Here is a 14,541-nt window from a genome sequence, read left to right as displayed (position 1 = left end):
CAGTATCAAATGGGCAAAGAGATCAATCACCCCTGTTACTCAAACAGCAGAGTGTAACCATTAATGGCTGCATTAGAAGATTAAATGCACAATGAAAACAAGTTCTGGGAATGAGGAGACGACATAAATTATTGGGGCCTAGCATGTATATTTGCAAAGGTTATCTGCTATTGACCTGGATCCCTGATTTAAATGGGTCACAATTGTAGTGTTGATTTCCTTTGCAGCTCAAAATTTTGTGCAATGACAAAGTTTCCAGCGAATGACACTGTCTTTTTTGTGGCCATTGGACTCCATGTTTAGATGTATCAAAATAATAAAAAATAATTGGGATACAAAAAGGGCAAGATAATTTTTAGAGAGAGAGAGACGATGCAGAGAAAGGAACGTTTCCACAACTTTGGGTTTTAGAGAGAGAGATATGGAGTTTTAAGAGAGAGACAGTGATTTGAGAGAGAGATGGTGGTTCAAGAGATTAATGTTAACGGAAAATAAAAAATTTAGAGATGGTGTCATTTTTGTATTTCTTTGAGTAAAAAAATTCACAGTCAAAAGAGTCCAGGGGGTTATAAGATAGAAAAAATGGAGACATTTTGCTTACAAGTAATATTTTCAATCATTAGATCTCATGAGATATAGAAGTCAAAAACAGGTGATAAGGAAATATTTTCTCTATTTTTTATACAAGGATGTCACAATCATGTTTAGCCATTGGATGTAAATGTAAAATCCAATAGATGAAAATGTTTCACAACATTTGAGAAATTTTGTTTTGGACTTTTTATCTAAACAATGACAGGTCATCAACCACTTGATTTCATATCTAACAGTCAATAATGATTGTGACCTCATTGTATCAAAAGTAAGTGGTCTCATTGTATATTTTTCTATAAAATGTTCACCCTCAAGAACCCTAGAGTTGAAACTACTCACTCACATCTTGTCTATCTTGAGGGCCTTTTAACTATTGGTACAACAAATATATAAACATGTCAATCTGGGTTTTTGTATAAGTTATGTGGGAAAGATACCATAAGGGACAGGATTTGGAGGACCCTAACAATCTCCTAAGTCTGGGATGGAAATTCATTCCCGCTTTTCAATCATACAATGGGATGAGATTGCAAGTTTGGAAATTAATATTAAAAAATGCCTTTCATAAGTGGGTGGGGATGAAGATATGCTCACATGGTACCTCAATCAATACACATAAATTACTGCAAGAAGTCATAAACTTATTATAGAGCATGGGGCTAGAAACAAAACATTTCAGGCTATATTGGAAACATGAATACACCTTAGGCCCCCTTGGTTTATAGGGTACCAATAAAGGCTACTAACCTTTGATGTGAAAAGATTTGCTGCTCCCTTAGGGGCATACTGTGCATTTGCTCCCTAGAGTAAAACTCACGTTAACCAACCTCAAAAAAAAAAAAAAAAGGTTAGATATGAATCATTATATGCCCCTCAAAAAAAAATTAGTCCATTGAATAAGAATTGTCTAATTTTCAGAGGAAAGATCTACGCAAGAGGTTTTTTTGAAGATAATCATCTGACGATACTTAAATGGATCTCAAAATTTTGGATAAAAAAATCCAAGTTAATCTTTTGCCCGAGGAAGTTCTTGTATAGTATGCCCCCAACGAGAGCACCCTTCAGATCCTCACCTCTCGAAAAGGGGTTATCAAAGATGCATTGGATGCTACCAAGGTTTGAAAACTCGACGAGTCGAACCGGACTCACCCTGTTCGACTCGAGAATCGGCAGACTCTATGCCGGTTTCACTACAATACCGGGAATCGCCCGTGTCTAGAGAGAACCGGGCGATTCCCAATAGTGAATCGCCGAGTCACTGTTAAAACTCGTCTAAGAACACAGGCTGCACAATGTTCTTCACGATTTTCATGGTTTTTGGTCATTTTCTTATCATTTTTCATCTTTTTCAACTTTAAAATCGAATCTTGCAGGCTTTATTTTAAATTTTTCAGCCATTTCAGTCAATAAAAGGTAGTAAAAATCACCGATTTTGATCAAAAAAATTTGGATATGTGAAGAACCTTAAAAAAGTTTTAGGGTTACGCCATTTCTTTGATTTCAAGCAAAAGAAGGCATCATTTTTCGTAAAATCTGAGCGTTATTGATCGTAAGAGTGTTTTTCAGAAGTTTTTGTTTATAATTTGTTAGTATTTTGGATGAATACATATCAAATTTGAATTTGAAGTCGGAAAAAATGGACTGTGTTTTTTTTTTTTCCGCCATTCTATCAACTTCACTCAATTTTTTGCAAATAATGTGTTAAATTTATAGGGTTTTGATTCGTTATAGTGTTGTTTATCATCACATGTATTCAATTTAACTTTATTTATTAAATTTGAGATTGATTTTTGAGAAAAAAAGACTGATGTTTGTGAAGAAAAAATGAGCTGTGGTTTTTTTTTTTTTTTATGGATGACTATATTATTATAATTTTTTTTTGGATTCTAAGTGTGACTTATACAGACTTTTTTTTATCTATAATGTTGCATAAATATATTTTTTTTCTCAATAGGAACTAATTCATGTTTGTCGAAATGAAGATTTGTGACAAGTCTATATGTATTGGCATTGTGAATTATTATACCATTGTAAATATATTTTTTATTGATACTATATCAATGTAAATTTTTTATTCTATATGTAGTGGCTGATATAGGCTATTTTTATCTATAATGTTGCATAAATAAATTAATTTTCCCAGTAGAAACTAAAATATTTTTTTCAATAAAAATATTTTGCATTAACAACAAATAGAACTTCATGAACTACCCCTACATATTATCACTACACATGGTGATTGTTTGTCATGTTGAACTGTCAGGTTAATTCTTAACCTTTTACATATTAAAACAGTTGAACCATGACAAGATATGCGAAAGACCCTGCATGGCAACATGGGGTCAGACTTGATCTCAACAAAAAAGACAAAATTATTTGTAATTACTGCTAAAGAGTGATAAGTAGTGGGGTACATAGGTTCAAGCAACACTTAACATGGGTTAAGGGAGATGTTTCTGCGTGCAATGGTGTTCTTAATAATGTAAGAAAGCAGATGGCGGCATTTCTCAAGACTACCAAAGGTAAAAAAATTGCAAAGCAGAGGATAGATGAGGAGATAGCTAGTTTATATACGCCATCAAGCGGGAATGATCCAGAAGAGCAATATAATAATAATGACTTGGAGATGGCCATAAGAATGAGTTTACAGGAAACATATCAGAGGGAACGTGGGTTTAGAATGCCTGGTGGTTATGACATGGGCATGCATGGTGGGCCTAGCTCAGACATACATGGCGGGCCTAGCTCAAGCATATATGTCGGACCCAGCTCAAATATGTATTGAGGGGTTGGTAGCAATATGTATCAAGAGGAATCAGACGTTGAAGAAATTGTTTCTAGCTTATATAGGAGTGCCAATATTGCAGGTCATGATCGTATAGACCAATTTCTCTCAAAGCTTAAGTCAGAACATATGACCCTCAAAGGCATAGTGAAAGGTACGAGAAACATGTTGGGCAGATATGTTGGTAAATGGTTCTACGATAAAGGGATCCCTTTTGATGCAACCGATAGCCCATATTTTCCACCTATGGTCAACGCAATCCAGAGAGCCGGGCTCGGGGTAAAAACCTCTTACGACATATGAGCTCAGTGGGCCAATATTGGATGAAGAGGTAGATGAAGTTAAAAAGTGGATTGAAGAATATAAACAGAGTTGGCCAAGAACAAACATTACTCTCATGAGCGATGGTTGGTTGAATAAAGTTAACAAAAATGAGTTTTTAAACTTCTTGGCCTATTCTCCAAAAGGTACAGCTTTTTTGTCTAGCAAAGACGTATCAAAGACGAAGAATGATGCAAACTTCGAAGTACGACTATATGACCATATAGTGGAGGAGGTGGGAGATAAGCATGTAGTCTAGTTTATTATAGACAATGCGCATGCATGTGTTTCTACGGGCAGCAAGTTGATGGATAAGAGAAAGCATCTAATATGGACCTCGTGTGCTGCACACAGCATCGATCTTATGTTAGAGGAGATCGGTGAGAACAAAATTGTGAAGAAGACTCTACAGGAAGCGAGGTTAGTGTCAAGATTTATATATAACCATTCTAAAAATTTATTTTTGTTCAGAGAACAGTCTAAGAAAAAAGAGATAATCAGGCTTGTCATAACCCGCTTTGTAATAACCCGCTTTGCGACAGGTTACTTGGATGTGGACTCTATTCGAGAATCTGAAGGTGTAATAAAGAGATTGTTTACCAGTAAAGAGTGGTTAAGTGACCGCCTCTCGAAGTCTAGTACCAGGCTAAAAGTGGATGGCATAGTCTCAAATAGGAGGTTCTGGTCTTAATGTTCCAGTATCGTAGAAGCCACTGCCCCTTTGGTCACGGTGTTAAGAATGGTAGATGCTGACAAGAAACCTACCATGGGCATCCTTTATGAAGGTATCGAGGGGGGCAAATCAGCTATTGGGGAGAAGTGTAGTTTTCTTAGTAAAGTGATCAAGATTATAGAAAGAACGTGGAACACCAAATTTGGACGTCCAATTCATTATTCAGGTAAATATATATTTATATCATTAGAATGTTTCATTCTAAATTATTTTTTTATGAAATTTTAAATGAAATTTCTCTATCTATATATTTTATAGGTTACTACTTCAACCCAAAATTTTTCTATTTGACACCTGAACATCCCCACAAGATTATGGAAAGAGTCAGATACATTATTACCAGGTTGGAGAGAAGCCATCAAAACCAGGTAGCAGCAATAAAAGATGTATTATTTAGTATTTGCATAAAAACTTGATTGAGTTGTTATATTTGTGAGGAATAATACACTAAAATGAAATATTTTGTTTTAGCTTGCTATGTATAGGGATATTATAGGATCCTTCGGAACTAGACTTGCCAGGAATTCTCGAACTAAGATGGATCCAGGTTATCCCCTAACTAATATTTTGTTTATTCATATATTTAATCTTATGAATTGTTCTTGCCCTTACAATGCTTTTTGCATTTTAATCCAGCTGAATGGTGGGAGATATATGGTAGTGATGTACCTCACCTAAAAAGGATAGCAATCAAAATGCTCTCGCAGACATGTTCTGCTACTGACTGTTAGTGAAACTGGAGTACGTTCTAATGGTTGCACACTATTAGGAGGAATCGACTCGCTTCGGAGAAGCTTCATAAACTAGTCTACGTTCATTACAACTTAAACTTTTGAGAGCAACAAATAAGAAGGAAGCTTGAAGATTATGGGCTGATAGACTTTGATACAATATTTGTCACAGACACAGCAAAACAATTGGTAGTAGAAGAAGAGGAGTCAGTATTACACAAGAGAGCGTTCCTTGAGGCTATCGGTGAAGAAGATCTAGAAGAATGTGATGAACAACATGCAAGAGGAAGCAGCCCGCCAACATATCCACAATTCGTCGGTAAGATTGCACTTAATGAAGGAGAGTGGGAAGGGGGTCTAAGGGAAAATGAGAGAGATGATGATTTTGAGGCTACCCAATCCCAGTTAAATTATTCACATATCGAATCCCAACAACAAGAGGGTAGAGATGAGCACAATAGTGTAATTGAGTATGAAGGATGGACAAGCTTCGGGGATTTTGGATTATGACCACAAAAAAACACTAACACTCAGGGATTCAGGTATAGTCAGGTGTCTACTAATTTGGATGATTCGTTTTTAGAACGAGTCAATGAATTGTCGCGTGCATTCAATCAATGGCACCAGCGTGACCAAGATGAAGAACGACGTCGTCTGTCATTTTATTTTTAGATCGTATGTTACGAATTGTATGCTTTATTGTAGTCCATGTATGATGATATACTTAATCCATGATAATTCTATGTTTATCCTTTTGTGTGATGTAAATTAAATGGTAAATAGTAGTTCATGCAGGGAAATAACATATAAATATTCGCATATTCATACAAAGAAATGAAAATTCTTAATGGAGTACCTTCATTTTTTATTGAATTCCTAAAAAACAACATTTATAATGAATTTTAATAAGTTTTTCGGATTTTTTTTAAAGTTTAATCCGACCGATTCAGCCGATTTTCGATCCAGATCGTCGATTACCGATCCGAATGGGTTTTTGAGATGCCCGATCCGAGTCACCGATCCACTTTTTAAACCACTGGATGCTACTTATAAAATGTTTAGATTGAATATCATGATCATCTTTATTAAGTGAGATTTGGAAACCAATCATGGAGCGATTCAACATTGAAACAACATATGGCTCGCGTCTCTAAATATTTGGGTTCAAAAGAAGTTTATAACAATAATTTCCCAAACAAGATTTTTTATGCCCGTCTCCCACTCCAATTTGGTTATATGGTAGGAAAGAAATTGGGGGGTAAAGGATGATCATCGTCATATCCTCCATGGGAAATTAGGGAGACGGCTTGGAAAATTCTAAATAGCAACCGAGAAGCAAAGAATATCCCCCTAATAGATGAAAATAAAAAAGGTAATATTTGAAGGAAAAAGTTCATATAAGGTTGAGGCCCACAACAATAAAACTAAGGTGCACCTCAAAAATTTACTAGAAAAAGTTGTTTCGATGCCAAAAAAACCCTCAAATCCGACCATCTCGACTTTGAGATATATGAACCTAAAAAAAAAGACTTCAAGTTTTGAAAATAGTGCATCATGTAATATATTATTCAGACCATCAATTTTCAAGATTTTTAAGTGTTTATAGATCAGCTTGATCTGTACTATTTTTTAAGCTTTAAATCGTATAATTAGATATTAAAATAAAGTTTTTGGCCATCATAAAGATTTTTTATGCTGAAATGACATCGTTCAACAGTATTTGTAGGTGCGCCTTACTTGGATCATTTAGGGCCTCAGCCTTATAGAAACCACACCCATATATGAAAGAGGAGAATTACAAATTCCAGATAAACTTTATAAGTGAGAGAGGATAAGTATAGTGGGGTCGTATGTACATAGAGTGAGAGAGAGATTTGTATTGAGTTCTACTGTAAATCCCACCAGGTTTCAAAATTTTGAGAGGAGGGCTGAGTTTAATGCTGTTGGGCTTGCTTGAACTGCTGACTAGTGCGGTTTGTGAGTCACCATTTTTCCTATAAATAGCATATAACTTGGCCTAGTCTTGGGTACAGGACCTTGTTTTTTTGTCCAAAGGCATGGCAGTGACGAGTTTGCTGCTCTTGATTGTTCTTCTTCAGAAGCCCCATCAAGCTCTCAATTTCATGATGGCCTAAAAATGTTCCATATCAACTCAATTTTTCCAAAATCAATCATCAATAAGAGGCTTCAGATCACACAGGAGCCTTGTATGATCACCCAGTTCGGTGACCCGGATTGTCCCTACAGAAAATCAGTTGGATCGGCGGTTTGGGCCGAGTAAACCGACGGATAAAAAAATCAAAAAAATAATGTGGGGCTGGTTCATGGAGGGAACTGAGCGGCCCTCGATAGTTAGCAAGATTGGGATTGGCCCGACTAATTCTTGATCCAAATTGGCATGTTCCAATCCAAATTACCAATTTTTAAAACCTTGTACATGACCATACACTTGAATAAGGGACTAGGAAACAGCAACCAAATGCCCCGCCCCTAAATCAAAAAATGATTTAGATACTGTGAAATTTCACAGAATGGCCATTTACATTATTTCCTAAAGGATGTAGTTTGTATAAGTTTGAGACTCTAAACAATCAAAGTAAGGCGCACCTTCAAATACAGTTAAAAGATGTTTCAATACTGAAAATTTTTGTGGACTTAAAAATATTTTCATCTCTAATTATAAAATTTAAAGCTTAAAAAATAGTGCAGATGAGGAAGATCTATGTACACTTGAAAACTCTTGGAAATTGACAATCTAAAAAATGCATTCTAAAATGCACTCTTTTCAAATCTTGAAATCCACTTTTTCTCATGCCCATACATCTCAAGGTCAAGAGGATCGACTTGAAGATTTTTAGGCATCGAAACAACCTCTTCTAGTAAATATTTAAGGTGTGCCTTAATTGGATTGTTCAATGCGTCACGTTTATATAAACATTTTATTTTTCTAAACGTAGATTCATTTAACTTGGAGGGACAAATGAGGAGTAAATAGTTTAGCTGTTTGTTATATGTGTGAGTATGAAATTGACAGTTTAAGGTAGGATACTTTTGATAATCAATGGAGTACGAAGAGTGAGTGATACCACTCTCTCATCATATGATTTATTCATGATTTGAATTACTTATCGATAACTTATCGTTAACATTATGTATTCATTTACAACTAAAAGCATGGGCTTTTTCTTTGAACCCGGTTTTGGTCACACACCAAATTTTGTGGATCTCCTTGTGTATTGAACGTCCATCTCTGGATGGATGTCAAAGAAACGTGCCTTCCCTAAAAGTCTAAGTAGATGGTGGACAAAAGAAGGAACAAATATTGTAGAACTAAGGTGCTCCCAAACAATGCACTCGAGAAAGCGGTTTCGACACCGCAAAACCCTCTAGTTGATCATCTCAACTTTGAGATTCATGAATATGAAGATAAAGGGATTTCAAGACCTAAAAAATAGTTCATGTTTCTCACATGTCATCTAAACCATCAATTTTCAAGCTTTTATAGATATGCTACATCAATGATAGTTTTTTAACTTTAAATTTCATATTTAGGGGTGACACTAGATTTTCATGCCGTTATAACGCTTTTTGGAATAGAAACTACATTTTACTCATAGTTTTGAGGTATATTTTACTTCAATAGTATAAAGTTGACACCTTATACAAACCTGACCCAGCATAGATATCAACTAGTATTTTTTTTTATTAAAAAGAACAAAAATCTAGATTCATAATCATCATCATGGTTAAGAATAACAAACTCTAAACTTTTAGATCCAAAATCCGTCTTCAAAATAGATTTTAAACCTAATTTTTATGGAGTATGTAATATGTAACATTGAGATCATTCATCCGTAAAAAATAATAACTTTAAAAACGAAAAAGGATAATTTTTTTGAAGAAAATATTCAAGAGAAAATATCTCTTTATCCCCTATTTTTAACTTCCATATCTTAAGAGACCCAAAAATTAAAAATATTACTCGTAAGCAAAAAACATCCATCTTTTGTATCTCAAAACCCTTTGGACCCCTTTAATCATAAATTTTTGACCAAAACAAACATTAAAATGACACCCTATTCAAACTCCATCTCTCTCTCTAAAACTCCATCTCTCTCTTTGCTTCTCGATGAGTTTACCAGCCAAGGGGTTTAGCTTGAGCTCGAACACAAACACACCTTCTTATGTGTGTGAGAGAGATGGAGTTTACGTTTTAGAGAGAGGAGTTTGTGTGTGTGAGAGAGAGAGAGAGACAATGATGTGAGAGTGAGAGATGGAGTTTGGATTTTATAGAGATATGGAGTTTTGAGAGAAAGAGAGACGATGATGTGAGAGAGGGATGAAGTTTTAGAGAAAGAGATAGAGTCATTTCATAAGTTGTTGATATCACTAATACATGGTCAAAAGGGTTTAGGGGGTTGGAAGATAGAAAAGATGGAGTCATTTTTTCTTACAAGTAATATTTTAAATTTTTGGATCTAATAAAATATTAACAAAATTTAAAATAAAAGATAATAAGATATTTTTTCAATATTAAAATCATTAGTCTATGTACAAGTACCTACACAATGGACAAAAATTTTACAAAGTGGTGTCTTCTCAACTTTTCAATGAAACTTTAGTTTGGAATCCAACATTGGGCATTGTCCACAAGATAGGGTAAATAAAACGAAAATGGGTACCAAGTTGCCACGTTGTTCCTTTGGTATTAAACTGCTAAGGACAAGTGTGACGTTGCTGGTTTGAAATTAAATACTTCTGAAAATTATATTTATTTAGGAAACATTGTTTTATGAGGGGCAACGTATTTCTATAATACGTGGACTAGAGGTATAAAGCATTCATTTTAAAAATAGATACAAAAAAGTGGTAGTTACAAGTCTAAATGTTTTTTTAATATAATTATTATTATTGAGAGCAATCATCCAATGCAATAGTTGTATTATAGTATAATGTAATGATATTTCTAAAAAATTATGTTTGTGGTATTTGTATGACCTCAAATTTTGTACACACACTCTCTTCATCTCAATAATCAATTCTTAAAAAAAAAAAGTTAAATTTAAACACTAGATATGATCAAAATAAGTCCCCTTTAAAAAATAAATCTAAATCATTCATTTTGTAAATTTCAAGATCTTAGCCTTTATAAACTCAAATCATTTTTTTCTTTTTTAATATTGTTCATCTAATGATAATAAAACAATACAAAAATTGGAAATGAAAAAATCCTTCGAAGGCATAGATCTAAGCATCTCATCAAAATAAACGGCTTATATTAATTGGGCTAAAAAAAATCTTTATAGGGTGTGTTTTCAATTTTTTCTTTTTTGTGACTATTCATTAGAATGAAAAGAGTGTATCAAACAAATGGTCATAAAATGATTTTTTAAAGTTGCTGCATCATAGTACTGTACAACGATCGCATGAAATCATTGCCCTATTATTTATTTTTTATATAAGAAATGATCCTACAGGACCCTCTCCCATCAATGTGTATAGGACCCTCAAAAGATCACCTTTAAAGAGAGTATGGATCTCTAGAAAAATCAAATCTCACACCTATGTGATAACTTTTTTAGAGATATATATCATTTTTAATGGTGATCCTTTGGGGTCCTACTGGTAAAGAGTCCATTAAGATCATCATTTTTTTTGTATTCATGATCTCACATATATTCTTTAAAAATTAGGATCAAAAAATAATAATTAAAATATATATTTATTGCCGAGCTAGCATTTCTACATTATGCGGGCTAGCCGCGTAGAAACCGTGTCCACATATTTAACGCGACAGCTCAACTCTAAAACAAAAAAATAAAACTAAAAAAAGTAGAGGAGGAGGGCGTTGGCGTTTGAATTGTGGAGAAATTCATGAAAGTACAACAACCCACGAAATTTGAGGAATTTCGCAAAATTGCCCTTTGACTTCTTTGAAAGACGCGAAAACGAACCATGGAAAGTTTTTCTTTTTCGGGGCAAAGTTTGTCGGGAAATATCAAACCTTTTCTTTTCGTTGCGGTGCGAAAGATAGGTTGTTCCATTTCTCTCTAATAATGTCATTTCTCTCTCTAATCTACACTTAAAAAATGTAATGTGTAGATTAAAAAGAGAACGATAGCTAGAGAGAGGATTTAAAGAGATATGATAGAGCTAGAGAGAGAAATGGAAAAGTTACACAGAATTGAAGAGAAAAGGCACAGTTAGATGGTGAGGAGCTAGAGAGAAATGACATATTTAAATAGAAAGGAGTTACCAAGAAAGGCACAATTGGAAAGAGATTAATTAGAAAACAAAAGACATATTTAGAGAGAGGATTTAGAAAGATAAAGAGTATGCTTAATGAGAGAACAGAGTTAGAGATAATGAGAAAGAGACAAAAGAGAGAAGACATTGGAAGCAAAAACAGGCAAGATGCGAACTTTCTATAAAATAAAAGATGCTATCTTTCTTAGGGGATAAAAGTTGCAAGTTCTCATTTTAAAGTTGAATTCCTAAAACCAGTTTTTTTTGTTGCAAATTCCTTTCATTAAATAAGGAAGTGCTGCCAGTGTTGGAGCCAAAAGTTTAAGTTAGGGTTTTATTCTCACCGACATCTTCAATGAAAAAAAAAAAAAAAAAAGATAAAAAGAGATATTAAGAAACGAATTGCCATATCACTCCAAAATTTGAATGCCCATTGACTTACATGCCGAATCACCCTTATCAAATTGGATTAGGAAGTTTGGCCCTTCCAATTTGAAGAACCCGAGGATGGTGGTGAGAATGGTGGAACCACAATGTTTAAGGGTTTTATTTTTAATTGTTATATGTTAAAAAATAAAATTAATTAAAAAACCTATGTTTACTAAAAAAAAAATTTAATTTTTAGTTTTTTATTTGTTTGCTAATATCTAAGTGCAAGGTGAATCAAAATCATCCCTTGGCAAATCAGGACCTAGTCCCATTTTAAAAATCGTTGGCGAAAACACTGCCCAAAAAGCTATCCATTTTTAGGAGGGATAGAGGACCAAATAGATGATTGGAAGAGAAAGGTTTGCATGGAAATAGTTTATAGTCTAGATATGTGATAAGAATCGATCATGGTTGAATTGGTTATAATTGTTAATATTTTTTTAGGTCCACTCTATTTAATTTTAAATATTTTTTAGATTACCAAATCAATCTTGATTCAGACTTGGTCTAGATTGTTGATAAAACAATTTCAAACAATTCTGGATAAACTATCCACCCCACCAATCTAGATTTTCAGATTTTGCTTTGTACATATTTTGTCTCGGGCACGGTTGGTATGCAACCAGCCCGTATATTATAAAAGCACAGTCTTGTCAATAAATATATATTTTAAATATATTTGAATCCTAATTTTTAAAATATATATAATCTTTAATATGGAGATCATGAATATGAAACAAAAATAAAAACTAAAAAAAATACTTATTTTTAAAAAATTTAGAGATGCTTTATACATCTAGAACACGTATTGTAGAAATACGGTCCAGCTCATATAAAACAATTGTTATTTTGTCTCTTTTTGCACGATGATACCGAGAAGAGTAATAAATTACAATTTATTTATATGAACTTAGAGATAGATTTCAAAATAATCATATTTAAACCATACTGGCGCATCTCCGATTCTCTCTCCAAAAAGAAGAAAAGGAAATCACAATTAAGAAAAAGGTCACGATGCCCATAATTCTACCCACTAAAAACTACCGGCTCAGGAGAAAAAAAAAAAAAAAAAAACAAGAAAAGGCCAAAATGGAACAGGAGCGAGCGCAAACCGGAACTGCGACGCGTGGGACGCAGACAGCAAACGCGTCGCGTTACGTCTCTCGTTTTCTTACCGACACGTCTCGCGAAAGATCCGTTGCCGTGTCCTAGCCCTGACCTACACGTGGCCGTTGGATAGAGAGCCGTTTCACCTTCCAGGTCCAAAATCTTCCTTCCCTCCTAAATTACCTCCCTTTCTCTCTCTACTGTTACTCCCATTCTCTCTCTTTACTTCTGGTAACCTAATTATAAACCTTTTTTACGTGGAAATTATCTTGATTGGCCCTAGTCTTATAAATGGTGAAATTGGTTATTTAAAAATTCATACTTGAACAATATATAAGCTCCATATATGGCCTCATAGGTTTGGACCTACATTTGTTGTTTGAAAATGAAGTTTATTTGATAAGCTCCGCATATGACCTCATAAAGTGACCTCTCTTTTCTTTTTCTTTTCTTGTTGTATTTGTTTTTTTTTTTTTTGTGGATGGCCACTTAGGCAGCAAAATGCAAAAAGGCCGGTGCAAATTTTGGAAGCATCATTGATATTTTTAGGGATGGTCTACAAAAAAAAAATAAAATTATTTTTTTATACATAGAGGTCACAATTATTATTGTCTTTTAAATTTCAAAATGACGGATTGTAAGATTATCATTGAATAGACATAAATATACATCACTATTATTTTAAAACTTGTCCCTTCTTGATCCAGATTGTCAAGTTATATGGAGAATTGACTGTGACTGATTATGGGATGTAAAGTTCTCTCAATCTTTCTCGATAAGCCCCAATTGTTTTTTATTATTATTTAATGAATTTTTAGATTACCTATTTTGGACCAATCTAGATTGATCTAAATCGCTAATCCAACAATTTGGCATGAATTTCTATGGTCATGATCCACCACACTGATCCGGTTTTTGAAACATTGTATACATAGGATTGGCCCATGGATGCATGGTATATACTTGCTCCTCCAAGTCAAGAGCCACTTAGAAGAATTTTTTAATAATGGAACTCTAAAAATCCAACCAAAAGTCATTTAATGAATTTTTTGAAAGAAAAATCTTTTGATACGACAACAACCCCATAAAAATAAGTAAAGCCTCACCTCAAAATTCACCAAAAATTGCAGTTCAAGTATAAAAAAAACTTCAAATCAATCATCTTGGCCTTGACGATTATAGTTGTGAAAAAATTTAGAATTTCAAGCTATACAAATAGAATGTTATAATATATTATCTAGACCATCCATGTTGTCCTAAAAATAAGTATTTATAGATCCGCAAAGATTTGTACTATTTTTTTAGTTTCAAATTTCAAAGTTGGTGTTGGAAATTGATTTTAGAGTTGTTATAAAGATCTTTGATATTCAAAATGCTTTTTAGACAAGAATTAGAGGTGAGGCTTTACTTTATTTTCATAAAGCCTCGGCCTTATTAAAATTGCATATTTTGTAAAAATATAAATTGAAACATTAAACACTCAAACTTGTGGTTGATATTCATTTTTTCTGAAAATTGTTTGAAGGTGTTGCACCCCAATATCTTGAGCTTTTTCGAACTGGATTTTACTGCAGAATTAATGAAAGAAAGGATCC

Source organism: Amborella trichopoda, chromosome 13 (genome assembly GCF_054954075.1).
Source record: "Amborella trichopoda isolate Santa Cruz 75 chromosome 13, AtrichopodaSantaCruz75HAP2 v2.0, whole genome shotgun sequence".
NCBI classification, from domain to species: domain Eukaryota; kingdom Viridiplantae; phylum Streptophyta; class Magnoliopsida; order Amborellales; family Amborellaceae; genus Amborella; species Amborella trichopoda.
The sequence above is the reverse complement of the archived record's forward strand: the minus strand, read 5'-3'. Positions refer to the sequence as shown.